The sequence below is a fragment of the Giraffa tippelskirchi genome, chromosome 1 (genome assembly GCF_054371585.1).
Source record: "Giraffa tippelskirchi isolate mGirTip1 chromosome 1, T2T-mGirTip1v1.2.pri, whole genome shotgun sequence".
Taxonomy (NCBI): domain Eukaryota; kingdom Metazoa; phylum Chordata; class Mammalia; order Artiodactyla; family Giraffidae; genus Giraffa; species Giraffa tippelskirchi.
This window is the reverse complement of record NC_137275.1, coordinates 197,375,223-197,397,607: the sequence shown is the minus strand read 5'-3', so window position 1 is coordinate 197,397,607 and position 22,385 is coordinate 197,375,223. Positions and strand designations below refer to the sequence as shown.

At 42.5% G+C, this 22,385-nt stretch overlaps 2 long non-coding RNA genes across 2 annotated transcripts; one reads left to right on the top strand and one right to left on the bottom strand.

Moving 5' to 3' along the window:
- Positions 1-1,314: 1,314 nt before the first annotated feature.
- On the bottom strand, positions 1,315-2,921 carry LOC145518328 (uncharacterized). Its single transcript, XR_014062831.1, has 2 exons — positions 2,651-2,921; positions 1,315-1,628 (listed from the first exon to the last, which is right to left on the bottom strand). It is a non-coding gene; the product is annotated as an uncharacterized LOC145518328 (long non-coding RNA).
- Positions 1,654-20,620, top strand: LOC145518324 (uncharacterized). The gene is made up of 4 exons (XR_014062830.1): positions 1,654-1,874; positions 5,317-5,402; positions 11,136-11,302; positions 20,428-20,620. It is a non-coding gene; the product is annotated as an uncharacterized LOC145518324 (long non-coding RNA).
- The last annotated feature ends 1,765 nt before the right edge of the window (positions 20,621-22,385 follow it).

Genomic DNA, 22,385 nt, shown 5'->3' with positions numbered 1-22,385 from the left:
TTTCTTGACCAACCTAGACAGCATATTAAAAATCAGGGACATTACTTTGCCAACAAAGGTTTGTGTAGTCAAAGGTATGATTTTTCCAGTAGTCGCATATGGATGTGAGAGTTGGACCATAAAGAAAGTTGAGCACTGAAGGATTGATGCTTTTGAACTGTGGTGTTGGAGAAGACTCTTGAGAGTCCTTGGACTGCAAGGAGATCAAACCAATCAATCCTAAAGCAAATCAGTCCATCCTAAAGGAGATCAGTCCTGAATAGTCATTGGAAGGACTGATGCTGAAGCTGAAGCTTCAATACTTTGGCCATCTGATGTGAAATATTGACTCATTGGAAAAGACCCTGATGCTGGGAAAGATTGAAGGCAGGAGGAGAAGGGGATGACAGAGGATGAGATGGTTGGATGGCATCACACTGACTCAATGGACATGAGTTTGAGCAGGATCCAGGAGTTGGTGATGGACAGGGAAGGCTGTCATGCTGCAGTCAATGGGGTTGTAAAGAGTTGGACACGACTGAGCAACTGAACTGAAGGATTAGACATTACCTTAATGATGTAATGGTAAAGGTTTTATTAACAGAAGGTGGGGATCAGGAAGAAGGGGAAAAAGGAAGAGACAAGCCTCAAATAAGCAACATCCTCATCTTATAGTGGGGGGAATTGCTGGAAGAGAAACTAGAGATTCAAGCATATGATTCATTTTATAATAATATTTGAGTATATTATTTATAATAACAAAGATTACCCATAGAAGAGCTAATAATTATCATCTAACTCTTGAGCACTAGAATAAGTGGAAGAGATGGGATAAACAAAAGCAGCTAAGATATAATCTTTCCTACCAGATTTAGTAAATAGACCAGAGTTAGGTCAAGAAATTGAGAAACAGGCATAAAAGATAGCGGTGAGGTAGAAACCACTAGAAGAACTAAACAGAGAAATTTTGTTGTTTTTAATGATAGAACGAGTCAGGAGAGCTGAAGACAGCTGAAGGCAACTGATTTCATTGGGAGCTGCCCTGCTTTACCTACTATCACGTGCACAGAGCCCCTTGATTAAAAAAAAAAATCAATATAAGATGGTACTATTGTGGTACAAAGATATGTTCATACTGTTCTCTTTTGGCAAAAGTATGCAGTATTCTCAGTACTATTTGTTTGGTGAGCTTTCAAAAAATTGAGTTAGAGTTGTTTACACTTACTTTGTGCCTCAGGGGCCTTAGAAACTGTTGCAGGAAGGGGGACCCCTTCCAGGGCCGGAAACTGGGCTCTTGTCTAACACTTGGAAATGAATTGTCCAAGGAGACACATGTGCTGACAAAGCAAGAGATTTTATTGGGAAAGGGCACCCGGGTGGAGAGCAGCAGGGTAAGGGAACTCAGGAGACCAGCTCTGTCACATGGCTTGTCTCGGGTTTTATGGTGATGGGATTAGTTTCTAGGTTGTCTTTAGCCAATCATTCTGACTCAGAGTCCTTCCTGGTGGTTCATGCCTTGTTCAGCCAAGATGGATGCCAGAGAGAAGGATTCTGGGAGGTGGTCAGACATGTGGTGTCTCCTTTTGACCTTTCCTGAACTCTTCCGGTTGGTGGAGGCTTATTAGTTCTGTGTTCCTTACCAGAACCTCCTGTCATAAAACAACTCATGCAAATGGTTACTATGGTGCCTGGCCAGGGTGGGCAGTTTCAGTGTGCTTTCCCTAAAAATACTAAATGTTTGCCAAAGAAACATATTAGAAGAGGGAATGAGAGGAAGAGCTAGAAGAAAGGAAAAGAAGTCCAGATCATTTCTTTTATGCCATCAGTAGCAGACATAGCACTCACCAGCTTTGAATGCAAAGAACCATAATACTGTTGAAACTTGGACAACACAGGTTTGAATTGCATAGGTTCACTTACGTGCAGATTATTATTATTATTATTTTTTACAGTACTATGCAATTCAAGGTTGGTACAATCTTGGGGTTTGGAATGTGAATACTACTGAGGAACTGTGTGTACAGTATGAGGAGGATTGTCTTTAAATGATACGCAAATTTCAACTGCACAGAGGGTCAATGCTCTGTTCTGCCCTAAGTACTAGTTGCATATGGAGAAAATTATCCCATCACCTCTCACACCCATCCCTGTCCCCCTGGCTTCCTCAGGTTCTCTGCCTCTCCCTACCTTTGACACTAAGCAATTATAATTTTTCATTTCTCTTCACTCTCCACTTGTTCTAAATTTTTTCAGACCTGTAATATTATCTTCATTTGTCGGCTGCTGTATTTACAAAGGGTGTGCCATTTGCATGAGGCAAGTGATTTTTTTTTTAAACCCAGAGCCTTCAGTCTTAGCAGCAAATCAACATTACTCATTTCTAGCAAGTTCGCTGCCAGAGAGGATAAGAGTAAATCCCTGTCAATCCAGCTGTTCGTGGACTACAGATAAACATAAACTGGGAGTGGAAGGCTTCTGCTTTGCTCTTTGTTTTCCTTTCTGACTTGAACTTGCATTTTTCTTTCCCAATCAAGGGTTCTTATGGCCCAACCTACTTGTGTGAATTAAAAGCCTTCCAAGCATAAAGGAATCCTTCTTAGAGTTAGAGAATCATGTCAAGCTCAGATGCACTTTACAAGGGTCACGTTTCCAATCACTGTCAAATCATCACCTTTTGAATTCTCTGTCCTTCTTCCAGCCAGCTGTTCTTATTCAAGGGTTTCCTCCCATCTTTGCCTGGTTTCACACCATCCCAGTCTACATTCATTTGTAAAGGCTCTGGCCCAGGGACAGAGAAGTAAGGGTGGGGGTGGGGGGAGAATATGCGCCTTTGATGTAGGAAGCTAGGTGGAGGACACCTGTCTCTCTCTTCAGGCTCCAGAAACTTTGAGCAATACAGACACTAAGCCCTCACAATTGTTGCTGTGGCATTGAACTGTGGTGGCAATGACAGTTGTGACTTCATTGAAGAAAGCAAAACAGCTGGTGAGGCCTGGTGGGTGTGCTTCTCATTTGTGCACAGATAGCTTTGTTGTAGTTCACAGTGGGTTCTGGCCCTCAGTGACTGGAGCCAGACAAAAAAGTGCCCTTCTATTGAAAATGTGGCTTCCTCCTCCCCATTGAAGTCAATGTCAGAATTTGCTTTTGTGAAGGCCAAAGGGTTGAGCCCAACAGTTCTAAAAAAGCAACACACACACACACACACACAAAGGCAGTTTTCAAGGTTGACCACACTTTTCTCATGAATTCTGAATGCCTACTGCCTTCTCTTGGCTGGTCATTGTGCTTACAGATGAGATTTCTGAAAAATGCTGGCATCTCTAAAAACATAATCTCTTTATTTCCAAATAAAGATTTAAGAATCATTTGCATTTGAGAAATCACCCTTGGGTCTCTGTGGAGCAAGATTGGCACCTTTCTAAGACTTAGTGAAGTAAAAGGAGCAAGGTATGTGCACATAGGGCCAGGTGGAGGTGAGGCAGATACCTGGATAGTTAGCTCATGCCTCTTCAATTTCATTGGTCTTGACTATCATATAACCCTTCTTTTATCGTGTTTTTCCTTCTGGTGGACATTTGTCACTTTTTGGCCACCCAGTGGCGATTCTCCCTTCTTAGCATTACTTGGTGATTCCTTCAGAAATCTCTTTTTCTTCTCAGCTCTGTGTCTTGGGAGGCATTGACCCCCATTTTGCACTCTAGGCCTGAATTCTGCTTGGCTTAAACCAGTCATCATTTCCCATTTACTTACTCAACTTCTCTACTGGTTCCCAGATAAGCTAATAACACAATCAGGTCTATTGAGACACAAAGAGACATTTGAGACCTCTGAGAAAAGCAAGTGCCCTCTTTCTTCCACAGATGCTACCAGAAAAGATGCTCATTCTTCCTCTGGAAGGTATGGGAGGAGATCTGAGGTCTGGAGTGGCTGCAGCATTTCTGCTGCCACAAGTGGAGAGCCTAGAGCTGCCTTTGAGGAGGAGGGGATGGGCAGACCGTCAATATGCTGTCTGAGGATGAAGCTGACATGGAAGAGAATCAGCCCCTGGTGTCCTTATTGGAACTGCTAGACCAAGCAAGCCTTCCCTGAGGCCAGTGTCACCTGTGGACATTTCCATGGTATAAGCCAAGAACTTCATTTTATTATTTAAACTAGGTCACGTTGGCTTCTCTGTTGCTCATGATAAGTGAAAACGTTAGTCTGCCCATGGAATTCTCCAGGCAAGAATACTGGAGTGGGTTGCCATTTCCTTCTCCAGGGGATCTTCCTGACCCAGGGATCAAACCTGGCCTCCTGCATTGCAGGCTGAGTCTTTACCATCTGAGCCACCAGAGAAGCTCGTTGCTCATGATAAAATAGTTATAAATGATGTAAGTCCCTTGCTAAGGGACTTATCTACCTGTAGCATCTGTGGAAAAAAGAGGACGCTTGTTTTTCTCAGAGGTCTCAAAGATCTCTATATCTCCCTGTCATCTATAAAATGAGCTTAAACTTCTTAGTTCAGCATTTGAGATAGTCCACAAGTGGAACAGAGCCAACTTTCTTGTTCCAGTCAAATTGGTTTTATAACAGTTCCCACTGTATTCCTTTTCTCTGCTTGTGCTTAGCTGCTCAGTCATGTCTGACTCTTTGTGACCCCATGGACTGTTGCCCACCAGGCTCCTCTGTCCATGAGGATTCTCTAGGCAAGAATATACTGGAGTGGGTTGCCATGTTCTCTTCCAGGGGATCTTCCCAACCAAGGGATCAAATGCAGGTCTCCCACATTGTAGGCAGATTCTTTACCATCTGAGCCACAAGGGAAACCCTGGGGGCTTATCCCTCCTTAAAAGTCACTGTTCTTGCATTTTTATATCTTCCCTGATCTTCCCAAACCATACTTGTCTCTCTTGATCTGTGTTTCCCATCACATTCTTCCAATCACTACTTAAACTGCCTTGTTTTCTTTGCCCTTTGTGTAGGCTCTATTATGTTAACCAGTTTAATGTGTGTTCAGCTTATCTTCTTGAGAGCAGATATTACAGCTTTTCTGATAAATGTCTATCTCCTAGTACCTAGAACCATGTCCTATACATATTAGGTACTAGTTACTAGTTACATGCTGGATAGTTAGTAATAGTCATATTTTTTGATCAGCATCAACCCAAATGATTATGTCTGGGTAAGATTAAGGACTCAAATACTACTTAGATACATGAGAACAAGAAAACCAGAGGAGTTTGGCTAAATATTTTCACTTGAGAATAAAATGGGGCTACTTCATTTTAAGAAAAACATTTAGATGAAACAAACTTGATTGGTGAACTATAACCTAACTCTCAACTCTTCAAATCACAGGGCTCATGGAAACAAATGAGGTAAACTGATTTGACTAATACATCTTTGTTACGAAAACCCACTGGAGCTTGCTCAACTATAAGCAGGTATCAAATGGCCATATAATATAGTCCTATAACTCAAGAGCTGCCTGTGGTTAAATATATCTGCCAAGAAGGTGTGCAATTTGGTGGTCCCAATTCCCAGTTCTATGTAAAACCTCTGTGTGGTGACCAGCCATTCAAGAGGCCCCAGACCCAAAAGTCTGCAGAATGGCTGTGTGATGCTGTTCATTTCATCATTTCCTGCATTGCTCCCCACTGACGCTCCCTTTGGCTTCCTGGAGTCTGTTTATAAAGAGAAGTAAAGGCCCATATTCTGTTTGGCCTCCATGCAGGTTTTATTGTATGTCTTTAAAGCTTTATGACATTCTGGGGTATATTTCCCTGGCATTCCAGCATGACCCATAGTACAGTGGAAACAGGCTGTCCTTAGCATTTCATAGCCTGGCCATTTAATGACATCACTCTCAGAGGTGAAGGAAAAGCTATAAGGAAAATCCAATTTGGCCTGCTCTAGCCACAGTTGCCTTAATTAGCCTCCATTTTTAATGCAATAAAAGGAATAAGCCTAAAGATGGCCGGCTAGGAAAATTATGAGCTTTCAGGTGTGCCTGGTTACTGTAATTTTTCTGCTGGTAGAAAACATTGTTAAGCCAGAGATTTGCTCCCTGTCTTGAGAATACAGACTAAAAGGAGAAAGAAAGGTACATATATAAATTTTTAAAAAGACATTAGCTATGCTATCTGCTATCATCACCATCTTGGCATTTTATTCTTCCCAGAAAGCTTAAGCCCTTTCTCTCTGTATTGGTTCCTCTCTACTGCTGTAAGCTTTATAATTCTGGGCAATATAAATATGTAATATTGAGCTGGATTGGATCCCCCTTTCACTATAAAGCTGCATGGTCTCTGTTGGCATCCCTTTGGAGTAATCTTTAAGCAGAAAAGCATTTGGAACATGAGACAGAATAAGGCACATTTTCTTCTAAGTGTGGGCTTTCTCTTCTCCTCAGTAAACAGATACTTCAAAACAGCCAAGTCTCCATTTGGTGTATCCGAGTAGACATTTGATATTTGCACTGAGAAATATTGAATTCTTAGAACACCAAGAGGTGATTCAAGAATTTTCTCACAAGCCAGACTTTAATCAATTATTTGCACATTCGTGAGCAGATATGTTTCTTTAGTACACTCTAAGTCTGAGGAAAAAGAGCATCAACAATCAACTCTACCTTTTCTATGGACAAGTCATATGATACACAAAAATCTTAGATGATATGGTATTAAAAAAAAAAGCAAATTAAAAGGTCCTCAAGGTGACTAACTATCCGAACCTGTGATATCTGTGAAATTAGCACAGTCACAGCCTTGCTAGAGTCTCTAATACATTGTGACTGAGAACTTGAATCATACCCCATAAGTCAGAATGTTACTTGCTGGTTGGTGAGTCCGTCCAGTCACCAGCATCTACTCCCAAAGCAAATTTATTGCCCTCTTCCTCAGGTGGGATATGCGGCAACTCTGATGACTTGTTAAAAGTGTTTTATTGAGAAAAACAGCAGCTTCTGTCCTCTCTCACCTCCTGGCTCTCATAAAGACAGTGAATGCTGCCAATGGAAATGAAGAGAAAGTGAGAGGTTTAACAAAGGGATCAATCCCTCTTGAATGTCGAGGTCACTGTGATTGTGTGGTCTTGGGCAAGGCGCTTTGATCTCTCTGAGCCTTATTCTTTCCTTCTTTTTCTTATTCCTCCAACCTCTCATTTATTCAACATTTATTTATTTACTGTGTGTCAGGTACTGTAGGCAGCAGGGACATGATGGTGAAATAAGCAATCACTGCCCTCACAGAGAATATATTTTGATGGGGGTTGTGCGAGGGCAACAGAAGGCAGTCAAAAAGCCATAACACCTGATTGTTTATGGTCAGTTCACTGGGACAAATGAAACAATTTTATTCTGATTCTATGGATAAGACTTTATATTTAATTATTTTAAAATAGAGACTCTACCTTTTAATTAATGTTTATAACATCTTCTGAAGGGCTTCTTCTGCAGCTTTGCTTGGGACAGCATTCAACAAGAACTGGAGGGAACAGAGGCAGAGAGACAGGGGCTCCTGCACTTACTAACTGCTTTACTTGCAAGATTCACTTAATCTCTTCAATAGTTCAATGTGGTAATAATGCCCTCCCCAGCCACCTGCTGTGTTAATCTAAGCACCAAATTGGGGTGAGCTCTGGGACACAGCACTAAGAAATACATAGGCTAATCCTGGGATGCTGACCAAGGTGCAGTGATGTCACTGTGACAAGAAACAAAGAGGAGAAGCAGGAGGTCATTTCTCTCCAGGTTTCTCTCTAGCTTCTAAGGGGGTCCATTTTCAACCTAACATGGCACCAATGGCAATTACAGAAAGTGTGCCATGCGCTTGCCTAACCGTGTATCTAAACACACATATTGTTGACAGACACCATTCCCTCTGGGTTTGTTCATTTCCTTGCAGGGCATGTCACCTCCAACAACGAGCATTGTCAAACCAAACCGACCAGTCTGAAGAAACCCCATCTTGCTTGCTCCTCCGCAGGAATTCTGACTCAATTTGGGCTCTGAATGCTGCATTGTCTTCTGTTCTTTAGTGTCAACATTAATATTTAAAGATACATAAATGATTGCTCTTAGTGGAAATTGAATGGACTATTGGTGATATAAAACTGTGGATAGAATATCTTTCTTGATTTTCAATCTGTTTTGGATTGAGGTCAAGAAAAGACCGTATTAGCAAAAGAAAAACTGGCCTAAATGTGAGAACAGTTGGCTTTAAAAAATATATATCGTTAAGTATTCACAGAATGGCAAGAAGCCAGGAAAGCACTCAGTGGAGTTTTCCATTCCACTCCTCACATCTTGTTTGCAGAGTGTGTATTTTTTTGTCTTAAAGCACCCTGCTCCCAAGTTGAGTGAGGTTGTCTTTCCTGTTTCTATGTAAATAAGACAGTTAAATATGGAACAAGCAGAATCTTGATTTGAAGAACAGATAAGTAGATTAATACATATTAAGCTAACAGAACCCTTTTCCCCTCGAAGACCTTGTCCTTGTTAGGGATGACAGTCTGGTTCTAACCCAAGGCAGCTGGAAGCTAATTGACTATAATGCCTCAAGCATGAGAGTGAGGCTGGGAAAGCTCAGAACAGAACTGAGGCTGGAGATGAAATGTTTCTATGTTGCTTCTGCTAAAGTGTGAGATGAACTACAGATATGAGCAAAAACATAGCTGCATATCAAAAGAAGACACAAAAGAGCATATACTATATGATTCCATTCACATGAAGTTCAAGAGGCAAAACTAATTTATGAAGAGTTCAGAACAGTGACTGCCTCTGAGAGGTGGTTATTGACTGGAAAGGGAGTATGAGAGAGCTTTCTCAGGGAGATGGGAACATCTTATATCTTCATTTGGGTAGTAGTTAGAGAGATGTGTACCCTTAAGATATTGGGCACTTCACTGCAGGTAAGCTATATCTCATTTTTTTTAAAAAAAAATCACACAGGAGAACCATGATACATTTACAACATTTGCCAGTCGACAAAGAACTTTCATATCCATCATTTCTCTTGATTCTTTAAAAAAAATTTATTTATTTTAATTGGAGGATAATTACTTTACAATATTGTAATGGTTTTTTGCCATACATCAGCATGAATCAGTCATGGGTATACATGAGTCCCCCCATCCTGAACTTCCCTTGCCACCTCCCTCCCCACCCTACCCCTTTGGGTTGTCCCAGAGCACTGGCTTTGGGTGCCCTGCTTCATGCATCGAACTTGCACTGGTCATCTATTTTACCTATGGTATTATACATGTTTCAATGCTATTCTCTCAAATCATCCCACCCTCACCTTTTCCCAGAGTTCAAAAGTCTGTCTTTTACATCTATGTCTCTTTTGCTGCCCTGCAGGTAGGATCGTTGTTACTGTCTTTCTAAATCTCTTGATTCTTGCAAGCATCTTTGAGATTAGATGAGGAAGGTGAGGTGCATTAAAAGTAACAAGGATGTCCCAGGGACACCAGCGTGCCTTAGTCACAGTGCATCTCAATGGGGCACTGATGGTTTTTGGGTTAGGACTTGTCTTGACTGTGTGTGTCTGTTCCACAGATTGCATAACATGTACCATCTCTGGCAAAAACCCTTTCCTAAAGGTCAATAGGGTGACCAGAACACCTCTGTGTATTTTCAGATGCTCCCAGAAGCATACTATGAATCCTGGTTGAGAACCACAGTGATCACTGCACCTGTGGATAATGGGGATTGAGTACCAGTTAATTAACTAAATCATAGAGGAACTGGAACTCTGATGGTGAGAGGGTTTTTGTTTGGCAATGATGGAAAATGGGAGGCTGGCTGTGTCCTCTGCTTGAGCTGCTGTTTCTACACTGGCTTTAGGCCCATCACACGGGTCCCTTTACTTTATCATGGGCCCAACAGCGCACATCCATAAATGTGCTGCTGGGCTGGGGCTCAAGCTCACAGTCTGTACCCTAGAAGGCCTGTCCTGTGACCATGTTTGTTTCCTCTGCTGCTCCTTTAGAATCAAGTATCTGGAACTCCCTTCAGCCTGGACCATAGGAGGTTAGCTCGGATCCCTAATCCTGCCCCACCCTCTCAGAAGTGAAGCCTGTGTTGTTGGTAGAATCTCCAGCAGGGCCTTGTGCAAAGAGATTGGTCAAGGTCACATGAAAATAAGTGACCCAGTGAGGGCTTGAGCCCAGCTCTCCTTACCTCAAACCTTGCTTTCAATCAGCTATACCCTTGGCTGGCAAACTATGTCCCATGGTCCAAATCTGGCTCCCCTGCCTGCCAGTTCAAGGACATTCTATTTTAAATGCTTCAGTAGGGCTACATTTAAAATGGTTATATAGAGACTTCCCTGGTAGTCCAGTAGTTAAGACTCTGTGCTTCCACTGCAGGAAGCATGGGTTCAATCCTTGGTCCAGGAACTGAGATCCTGCAAACTGCATGGTGTAACCAAAAAAAACAATTATATAAGTGTTTATACAGATTGTCCTCAATTTTGCCTCTTGGCTAAAATATTTACTATCTGTCTCTTTACAGAAAAATTTTCCTGACCCCTGCACTGTCATGATGCTTTATTCCAGTGTATATCCAGCAGGGCTCTGACAGGGTTTATGAACAAAAGTACCTCTTTAGGAGGTACTCATGACTTCTCTTATACTGCCAGAACAGGACAAGGGGCAAGAAAGAGATCAATTTTATTAGTCATCAGTCAAGCCTATTAGGGAGCTTCCATGGTGGCTCATATAGTAAAAAATCTGCCTGCAGTGTGGGAGACCTGGATTCAAGAAGATCCCCTGGAGAAGTGCATGGCAACCCACTCCAGTATTCTTGCCTGGAGAATTCCATGGACAGAGGAGACTGGGGGGGCTACAGTCCATGGGGTCACAAAGAGTCAGACACAGCTGAAGCAATTTAGCACAGCACACACGCATTCCCCATTAGGGAACAAGAGCTAGATGTTAACCGGTTTAGGGACAATCAGTCACGTACCCTGTCCCATCATTTTAAATCAAGTAGTCTCATTTGATCTTCTCAGCTGTGTCCTGCCCCTCTTCCCAAGACGGCTTGATGACCAGCTCCCACAGTGAGCTGGTTGACATTAAAAAAAAAAAAAAAATCACTCAAGAAATGGCAGAAGAACCCCGATGTAAAATGTTAGTAATCTGCTTAATTTATTGGATTTTTGCCCTGGAGATCTTAGGACCACAGAACATTCATCCATCAATAGACATGAGAATAGAGAAGAGGAGAGAAAAGTCTCCTCTCCAAGGAACTTCCTGACAAGCACACAGACGTCTACCGTGCAGTAGAGGCAAGAACAAGAAGAGAGGCCTGTGCCCTGGCTGGAATGGGGAATGTGAAGCCCAGGTGAGTTCACCTGCCAGGTGAGCAAAAATAACTGACAATGGCATTCTAGGCAGAGGAGAGGATGGCTATCTATTGTGTACAGTTTTACAGCATATATATGTAAAATAAAGGAAATAAAGGCGTAGAAGCAAGATGGAGCATGGGGTGTTAGAAAACAGTAAGGAACCTGACCTAGCAGGCACCCAAAGTGAATGTAAGGGCAAGAGAGGCCCCCGGAGGTGGGCAGGGCCAGGCCCTGAAGGTTCCTGTAGGCCATTGTTTCAGGTAGGCTCCCCTACAGTCAGCCCCTGGAGACAAGGTGAGTGGACTAGGGACAGCCACAACTCCTTGCTATGATTCCCACTGAGAAGTGGAGTCTTGTTCCTGACTCCTTGAATCTGGGCTGAACTGAGTGACCTGCTGACCAATAGAAGGCAGCAGAAGTGACATTCTGGGACTTCTGAGACTAAATCACAAGAAGCCTTGTGGCTTCTGCCTGGATCTCTTGGAGCTCCCTCTCTGGGACCCATGACCTGCCACGTAAGAGCTCCTATGACCCTAACACTGCTGTGTTGGCAAGACCGTGGTAGCCTGCCCTGGCTGAGTCTAGCTTTTCAGCAGTCCCTGAAATCCCTGCCAGAACCCGGCACATGTACAAAGCTGTCCTGGACACTCTGGATTTTCCCAATTGTTCATTGAATACCAATGAGTAACCTCAATTGACACCAAACGGAACAGAGGACATGCCCCCTTGAGCCCGGCCCAAATTCCTGACCCAGAAAGTTGTGAGAGAAAAGAAAATGGTTGTCATGTTTATCACTGTTTTGAGGCAGTTATTATGCATAGCAATAGAGAACTGCATTCATTTCTCAGAGTTCCCATAACAAAGCACCAAACACTGGGTGACTTAAAACTGTAGACCTTTATTGCTTCACAGTTCTAGAGGTCAGAAGTTCAAAACCAAGGTGTTGGCAGGGTCAGGCCCTTTCTGAAGGTCCTAGGGAAGAATCTGTTCCATGCTTTTCTCTTAGCTTGTTGTGTTGCTGGAGATCCTTGGAATTCCTTGGCTTGTACACACATCACTCCAGTCTCTGCCTCTGCTGTCATATGATGTTCTCCCATGTGTCTCTGCACATGACATTTTCCTCCCTACGTGTCTCTCTCCTCCTCTTACTAGAGAAAAGTCTTTTTTTGATTTTGGCTTCATGGCAAGGCTTGTGGGATATTAGTTCCCAACCAGGGATCAAACCTGTGTACCCTGCAGTGAAAGTGCCAAGTCCTAACTACTGGCTTACCAGGGAATTCCCTGTAAGACACAAATCTTATTGATTAGGGCTCACTCCCATAGAGTCTGACCTCATCTCAATTACATCTGCAAAATCTTTCTAAATAAGGTCATGTGAACAGGTAACTGAGGGTTAGGAATTCAACATACCTTTGGCTGGGACACAGTTCAACCACAGTGATAACCAAAACACAAAGATGTGAGTACAAGTCATTTATCTGGGGGACAATTCTAGGAAGCATTGGTGGAGGACTGGGAAAGTAAGACAGAGAAGAAAAGGAAGCCAAAATAGTGTGCATTATGGAGTGGTTGCTGCTGTGGGCAATTGGAGTCAATTCCACTGGGAACATCTGGGAGATAGCATGGAAAATACTTCAAAGTTATTCTCTTTCATCCTCTCCAACCCCCTGCCCCAGGGGCCAGGAAGATGGAGAATTTATCCTTCAATTCCCATCCATCACTGGCTGAGGGCTGCTCCTTGGGAGCATTAATTTCCTGACACTTATTGCTCACAACTAAGAGAAATCCCTGAAGTGAAGAGAAGCAGGCGCTTACCATAGAATGCTATGGGCACTTCCTAGAATAGCAAGTGCTAGGGGACATGAGTGGGGCATGGACAACCTTTGCTACAGCCATGCTGAGGAGGCTGAATTCCATTCTTCAGGTTATGGAAGCTGGAGAAAGTAGGAAGTTGAACTATTTGGTGAAGCAGAGTGAAGTGTTCAGATTTGAATTATAAATCACTCTAATGGAAGCTGAAGGGGGCTGGACTCTCCAGCTAGGAAGCTGTGTCCATAATCCAGGAGGAAAATCACAAATGCACGAACAAATGCGATGGTAGGTCAGATAAAGAAGCAGGGACCAATTCAAGATAAATTAGAGAGGTAGAACCAACAGGCAATACAAAAGGAAGGTAAGGATACATTTGAGGAATTTCTAGACCCTAGAGGAGACCCTAGAGGACCCTAGAGGAGAATCTGCCTGCCAAGCAGGAGACGCAGTTTTGATCCCTGGGCCGAGAAGATTCCCTGGAGAGGGAAATAGTAATTCACTCCAGTATTCTTGTCTGGGGAATCCCAGGGATAGAGGAACCTGGTGGGCTACAGTCCATGGGATCTCAAGAGAGTCGGACATGGCTTAGTGACTAAACAACAACAAAGGAACTCTTAACATTGAGCTAAGTTAAAGTGGAATCTCATCTTTCATTCAGATAGGATACAGATGTGACAGTACCCTGCTTCAGGGCCTTTGCACAAGCTATTTCCTCTGCCTGCAACATCTTCCCCCACAGTCACAGGATCCACTCCTAGCCATATTACAAATCTTTGCTACCATGGCCCCTTTTCAAAGAGGCCTTCCCTGACTCCTTAATTAACAGTGGAAGCTACCTCTCCCTCATTGTTTCTCCCTATCGCCCTATCCTGCTTTACCTTTCTCCACTTGTCACATTCTGACATACTTTCCTTTTAATTATGCATTTGCTTATTGTCTGTTTCTTCCCACTACAATATGAGCTTCAGAGAGGTGGGGTTTTTGTCTCTTGTGGCTGCATTGCAGCATCTAGAATAGGACCTGGCCCATTGAGGGATGTCAACACTTGTTTAATGACAACATTAAAAAACGTTGTTGAACACAAACAGACCATACCTCCTTCTATTTTCTAAGGGGGAGGAGGTGATGGTAATACAGTTTGCAGTACAGGAGAAATAGGACTTCTGTATCACTCCCTTTCCCCTTCAGAGACGAGAGGATGAAGAAGGGGAGATGCCTGGAGGTGGCACCTTGTCTGAGCAAAGTGCAGGGAGCACTTTTAAATATATAAGGGGAGGCCTGTTGGTGGCTGGGGGTGTAGCAAGAGAAGAGAAAGTGTGCAGGCATTGTTGGTTCAGAGGAGGAGACAGACTAAATAAAGCAGCCAGGGGACCTTAGTTGGTAGAATGGCTGGAGGTTTTCAGAGCAAGTGAGTCTTGGACTCAGTTTTATGGTATTTCAAGCTTCTGCCCTGTAAACCCACTCTATCTCCTCAAAAACACCAGTAAAGTCCACTACAAACACAGGCCTTGTGTGAAGATTAGGGGGCAAACAGGAATGGGCCCAAATTTTATCTCTGGGTTGATACATTACAGAGCATGACAGCAAGTAAAGAACCTGAGATGATACAGAAATGGGATTCAGAGAGGGCAGAAGTTTGGAGCCAGGCATGACCTTGAGAGCTGGGGCTCTGAGAATTTGTGGAAAATTTGGGAAATGCTCTGAAGTGAAGACAATCACTAATCACAGCAATCACTTGGACTGCCATGGTAGCATACATTCATCCGGTACTTTATAATTCACAAAACATTTTTGCAGACATTATGCCATTTTTATTTTCACCCTGCGCAACAGAGAGTTTGGGTAATTTGCCCAAGTCCACCTGAATGTCAGAGCTGGAGCTGAACTTCACATCTTTGTACTGGAAGTCAAATGCATGGCTATATCACTCCTAGCTTTTGCAGACTCAATATTTGAGCTTTCAGCTAGTTGAGTTCAGATGATACAGTAACTTGATACTTTTTCTGTGGCACAGCTCGAATCCTCTGTTCAGGGAAGCTCGCATCTGCAGGAGGGAGGCCTGAGCTAGTGAGTGAGTCTGGTCACTTGTCCAGTAACTACGGCCACCTCAGCTCTGTGGCTCCAGCCTGTGGTACCTGGTGGAGGATTTGTAGGGGCTGGAGGGCCTTGGGAGCTATCTGTTGCAAGGGGCAAAGGGCTGAAACTTTTCTCGTCCAACATGTTTTTAGGAGAGGTACTTAGAAGGTGCTTTAAAAAATTGCATTTTCTTATTTTCAATTTTTCAAGTATTTGGGTCTTCCATGGTTAAAGACATGAATGGAGCATAAGTCTGGGTTTGAAAAAATTGAAAAGATATATTTTCACAATCCTTTCTCAGTTTAAGCTGTTGCTATGCTATCTTACCCAAAGTATCCTGACTCTTTTCCCAAGAGATTGCTCTTCTGGGAAAAAATGCAATGATAAGTTAAAAATGGAGCCTGCCACAAATTATTCTTAATGCCGCTTCTTTTGGTGGAGGAAGGGAGGCATTTGTAGATCTGATTAAAACTGGAGCAAAGATATTTTATACAGACGCTGGCTAAAATGAGGCAGAAATGCCACTTAAAAATTTTCTTTAACATAAATGCTTATGAAGCAGGTTTGTGGGACAGGAAATAAACACACCTAATTTTTAATTAAAAAAAAAAAGTCCCCAAATAGAACCCAGGATGGCAGTGGAATAAAATTTTTTACTCAGATCAGTTACAACTGTTTTCTCCTCCTTTCTGTGAATGGCATTAATGTGCCCCGAATCCCAAAGGTACATTTGTAGAAAATTAGCACTAAATCTATTCTGGTTAGTGAGGCTGAGTAAGCAATTCCTCGCTTTCTTCCTTGTACTTTATTGCTTGATTTTTAAAATTTTAAGTGTGTAGTATTAAATTTCAGAACAACAAAGCTATTACAAATTAAATTGTTACCATTTCATCAGGTGCAACCGGGAAGGCAGAATCACTATGAGTTACGGGACTCAGGATCGATTACAAAAAGCAGACATTACACCATGGCGGGAGGTGCTGGGCAGGGAAAGAGTTGAAAGGAGGACCGGGGCTTGGAAGACGTAGCCTCTGCTCAACCCTAGAAACCAAGCACATCCCATCCCTGAAGTGGGATCACCAAGAAGAGGCTGGGGGGGAAGAAGAGGTTGTCTTTGTGGTTCAATAGCCGGGCAACTGGTGATGGGTCAGAAATCAGAAGGCAGACATGATACAGCGCACAGGAGATAGAACAAGCTGGAAACCTCCAGGAATGCCTATCACGGTGTCTAACTACGATGACCATTCAAGTCAGGCTATTTGTTACTTCACTTCTTCATATAAATTACTCTCTGGAGAACTCTAACCTGAAACCACCCAGGGAGGAGATTCTGGGAAATAAGTTTCCATCTTAACCAAGTTGACACCCCCAATCAGAGATACCATGAAGCATCATATGTATTTGAGTCTGAGCAAGGTCCTTGGTTAAATGAAGTCGAGCGTAAGAAATCCAATATATAATCAGTTGACCCCATTCTTTATAAATTTAGACCTCTGGCACAGCTTCTTGTGCAACCCATCATGTCACTACTTGTCTTGTCACAACTAGAAGAATCTAGTTACTGGAGAGTGGCTGTTTGGATGGTGGAAATAGCAGTATTTTCCATGCATTGTGTGTAGATGAGGAAAATCTAAACCGACATACTCATGTTTTTACCATCTTAATGTTACAGAGTCAAGATCTTATGAACTTTAAAGCTGTTTCTGTGCTGTTCATACATCATCTACTAATCAGTGTCAGATCACAGAAATTTCATTGTAAGATGTACAGCAAGAACAGCCAGAAAAATGTCTAAATATTGCTTTACTTTCATCCTAGTGTTTAGCACAGTGGTTACCCAACTGTCTGATAAAATGATACAAAGACTTTCAATATCACTTATTTTTTCCCATGTTTATTAAGCTTCTACTAAGTTCCATGCAAGTCTGTGCATTTAAGATTCAGCAACTCATGGTAAGGAAAAACTTTTAACAATACCAGAGCATAAAAGAGAAAACCCCAAACATTCAACTTGATTGTGTGTAAAAGTCATTCCCATCACCGTCACTTGAGAATAACCAATCTTTAAGACTCTATCACTGTATGATGTGATTGGGAGATTAATATGTACCAGATTAATTCGGATCATGTTTGTTTAGTTTACCATTTATACTTACTTTGTGCTTTATCTACTCATGTATAGGAAGTATTGCTGCATGCTTAGGATTTTTTAAAAATTTAGGGGATCTATGTGTTTCCACAAGGAGGGATTGACTTTGTTCATCGCTCTATAAAGAGTCTTATTTTATAATTACATAATGAGTTCTTGGAACATTCTCTTTAAAAGGATAGATGCAGGATTGTAAGAAAATAATGTTATTAAAATTTGATTACCTGGAAACAGCCATTTGTGGTTCTTTTAGTACTTAGGGTTCCTTCAAGATAGTACTTGCTGTTCTCTTAAAGTGCATTATTTATGACTCTAAAGGAAGAGTAAAGAATTATAAGTTATTAAGAGAAATGTTGACCAGTACAATAAAAACAGTGTGATTGCTTATGGCTTCCCCTAAGCTTAACCCTCTTTTTAGCCCCATAATATGGTGGAAAGAGAATGAGCATTGGAGTCCACAAGATCTGGATCCAAAATATTCTACTCTATGATATTTTTTAGTCAATGACTGATGGCAGGTTATTTCTCTACTCTGAGACTCAGATTCTCTAACTATAGTACAGGGATAATAATTTTTAGTTTGAGCCAAATGATATTGCTGCTACTCAACCATTTCTGACTTATAAAAATGACAATTCAATGTGGTTCAGCCTAGAATATTTATTACATGTCGATAGGGAATTAAATATTCTTAAAGATGAAGCACTTAGCTCACCACCAACAACACTGGCAGCATTCAATGGATGCTAATTCTATTAGTGCTGCTTTTTAACTGGGTGGATTTGGGGAGTGTTTATTTGGGTGTCCATATCTGTTTTCTTCTCTTTTCCTTCGCTGAGCTTCTGGCTTCTCTGAGCCTTGCTTTGCCATCTTCCTTGTCTATTAGGCTCTTGATGCAGAACTTTAATCCTCATTAACCTTAGTCATCATCACGAACCACCTTTTCTAAGCTTATGATCGTTTCATCCCCAAACCCAAATTACAAGTTATAGCATCAGATAAAAACAGAATGTCAAACTGGGGAGAGTAGCTACACAGTCTTGACCTCAGAGTGTGTAAAGCTACACAGTCTTGACCTCAGAGTGTGTAAAGCATCCTAGAAGCTGTAGAAACACTGGCGAAATCTAAACAGAGCAAATCCCACCGCCAGCTCTGCATGGGAATTGAAACATTTAATTGTGTAGATTGCAGGCCATCAGCAAAGTGAGAGTCTTCTGTGCAAGATGGGGGCCGCTCACCAGTCCTCACTCATCCTCCCGTGCATTCTGTCTGGGTGCAGTGTCTGCATGGCGCTCACTCCCCAGGGTCCTGGAGAAACCCCAGGCAGGGATTCTGGCCCAGAAGCGGAGACCTGGGCCCCCAGTGGTCACCAGTTACTTACCCAGCCGAAGGAGGGAGACTTCGCATTCCACATCTGTAAAGTACTGGGAGCTGGAGCATCTCTTAGCCCTTCTTGTTGTTAACTTCTTTGGTTCCATAATTTTAAGCTCACCAGCATTGGTTAACCCCTGATTGAATTCTTCTAGTTTCGATTAAGATATGAGCAAGTATTGGGGGCCTCTTCTTAAATGCCTAGGTTGTGTAGTTCATGATGGTTAGTGTGTGATTTGCCTGAACAGTGCGGCAGTCCTCACAGTGCTTTGCAGACTCATGAGTGGTCGAGAAAGGCAGGGCGCTGTCAGCATTTACCCATTCATTCAATGAAACGTCTAGTAACTGTTATTTGCCAGTCATTGTTTTGTGGACACATGAAAGTGAACAAAACTCCATGATCTTTCTATTTTGGGGGGATAGAAAGAAAGATAGACAGTAAGAAATAAACCTAATAACAAGTGGGAAATATATTAGAAGGTATTGGTAGAGTGGTGAAAATAAATCAGCATAAGGTGCTAGAAAGCCCGGAGTAATCCAGACTCTTCTGACCACTTCTTGTAGTTCCCAAGATACGTGTTGGTCCTCTCTGGGCTTCCCTCCTGGCCTTTGAAGGAAGACTGCAGGCCACATTGATTCCACTGTGTGTTCACCAGCCACCAGTTCCTGATGGCAGCCATGGCAAATGTACTGTCACAGGCCGCATAAGGCAGAAAACAGTTACTCCTGCAAACTTACATCCATTGGAAATGACAGGATCCATAATTTACATATTTGGCTACATCTAGGCATTGAGCACACACATACACAGGATAAACACTAGGAAAGCATTTCCTAACTTTTTTGAAACAATTTCCTTAATTTTATGTTAAAAAGTAGCCTCAGAAATTCCAACAAATGTAGGAGGCCTCAGAAGTACCAAATTCTCTTACCCTTGCTATAGCCAGTGGCTCTCCATCTGTCCTCCAAGCAAGTAGCATCACTGTCACCTGGGAATTGGTTTGGGCTGCAAATTCTCTGGATCACGCCAGGCTTACTGAACCAGAAACTCTGGGATAGGGCCCAACAATCTGTGGTTTAATAAACCCTTCAGGTGATTCTGATCCAAGATTGTGTCTGAGAATCACTGCTAGACCATACTTATAAAAATAATTGATAATAAAAATAATGTTTTATAGTTTTAATAGTCATTTTCTCACTTGAACTATGCTACAACAGAGCAGAATCATGCACATGAAAAAAATCAAAGCAAAACGAACGAGGCTACTTAGGCTCAGAGAGGTTAAGTGAGTACCCCAGGATCACACAGCTAGTAAGCACTGAAGAAGTAGTGTTCTGGTGTTCTGTTTTCTTGCTCCTTCTGAGCTCTCTCATTTCTTTCTTTCTTGGCTCTCCCTTCTTTACCTGCAGTTTATGTATACTGGAACTGAGGTGCCTACGTTATACCCTCAGATCAGCAGGGGACAGGAAATAGAGATTATAGTTAATTGGCAAAATACTGTTGACAAGAATCTCCAGTGTCTGAACTGTAAGTTACTTCAGGGGAGGGGCTTAGTGTTGTAGTTCAGTGTTTCTCTAACAACAAGAAAAGGTCTTGCAAAGTTGGAAAATATTCACTCCAAGTAGCCTCTCAGGTTAGTTAGTGGTCTGACTGCTGTTCCCAGAATCTTTCACAAAGGTCTCTGAGCCCAACACTTGCCATTGTACCAGCAGGATCCACAGCCTGTCCCTGCGGATGATGTGGTTTTGTGATCCACACTGCCACCTTCTGGGGATCTCACCCATAGCCAGCTGTTCCACTGACATCCCAAATCAAAGATGAGCCCACTTATCTCTCCACTGGACTTATTTCAATGAGCTGAAAAGACAGCAATGATGATGACAATAAAATACAGAGGATGTTGCAGTTTTCTGAAGTTCTCACTGTTTTAAAAGCTCGTCCAGTAAAGAACAAAAACAACAGCTGATCAAACAATAAGAGAGAAGAAAATACAATACACAGGAGGGTTGTACTACCATTTTTAAGGGGCAGAAGTGGATGGAACATTTGAAAGATGGTAACGATAACCCTATATGCGAGACAGAATAAGAGACACAGATGCATAGAACAGTCTTATGGACTCTGAGGGAGAAGGTGAGGGTGGGACGTTCTGGGAGAATAGCACTGAAACATGTATATTATCATATGTGAAGCAGAACACCATTCGATGTTCGATGCATGAGACAAATGCTCAAGGCTGGGGCAATGGGATGACCCAGAGGGATGGGATGGGGAGGGAGGTGGGAGGGGGGTTCAGGATGGGGAACACATGTAAACCCATGGCTGATTCATGTCAATGTATGGCAAAAACTACTACAATACTGTAAAGTAATTAGCCCCCAACTAAAATAAATAAATTTATTAAAAACAAACAAACAAACAAACAAAAAAAGAAGTGGATGGAACAGCCATGGGGAAAAAGAGAAGAAAACTTGAAAGCATATGATCCACAATGATAGGCTCTGGAACGTGGGATTATGAACACTTTGTAAATTTTCTTTGTTTTCCAGAATGTTTGCAGTAAATAGTTTGTAGGGTGTATCCTGGGCTCTATTAGTTTGCTAGGGCTGCCGTAACAAAACACCACACAGTGGACGCCTGAAAACAACAGAAATGTGTTCTCTCACATTCTGGAGACCAGAAGACGGTGGGGGTGACAGGGTGGGAAGGGAAGGTGTCCGTAGAGCCGGGCTTTCTCAGGATCTCTTGGGGAGAATCTGTTCCATGTCCTTCTCTCAGTTTCCGGTGTCACTGGCAGTCCTCGTCACCCCAAACTCTGCCTCTTGGGTCCTCACATGGCGTTTGTTCTCCCTATGTCTTTTCTCCTCCTATAAGGACACCAGTCATATTGGATTAGGGCCCACCTTTCTCCTCTATGAGCTCATTTTAACTAATTACCTTTGCAGTGACCCTAGTTCCAAAGTCACATTCTGAAGTTCTGGAAAGTGCAGGAATTGTGGGGACACGATCCAACCCAGCACATGGTCATTGGGTTCAGACAACGGCTCAGCTACTAATGAGCTGTTTCACCTTGAGAAGCTGCTGACTTTCTAAGCATCCGTTTTCTCACCTATAAAGTGAAGCCAAGAATACCAACCCCACAAGCCCTTTGAAAGAATGAATGTAAAGGATTTAGCATATACCTGGAGCAGAGTAAGTTCTCAGCAGGACATAGCTATTTCACTCAAAAAAAAAAAAAAAAAAGCATAACAAATTAAAAGAGATGGGGAAGAGGGACACAATCTCTGGACCAAAACACGCCATTTAAATCAAGAGAACTTTGGAGAAAACAGCTTCTACCTTTCTCTCACATTATATTTGGTACTTACTAAAAAAAGCAAAATATTGAATTTAGCTCAGGAAATACTGGGTTGTAGGGTAACATTTAGGTCTATTTCAGTCTCATGTGAGAGGACCCCATGGACTGCAGCCCGCCAGGCTCCTCTGTCCATGGGATTCTCCAGGCAAGAATACTGGAGTGGGTTGCTGTTTCCTCCTCTAGGGAATCTTCCCATAGCCAGGGATCAAACCCTGGTTTCCTGCATTACAAGCAGATTCTTTACTATCTGAGCCACCAGGGAAGCCCCCAGAAGGGAAACACTATATAAAATCTGTGTACCTGCTTCTCCCT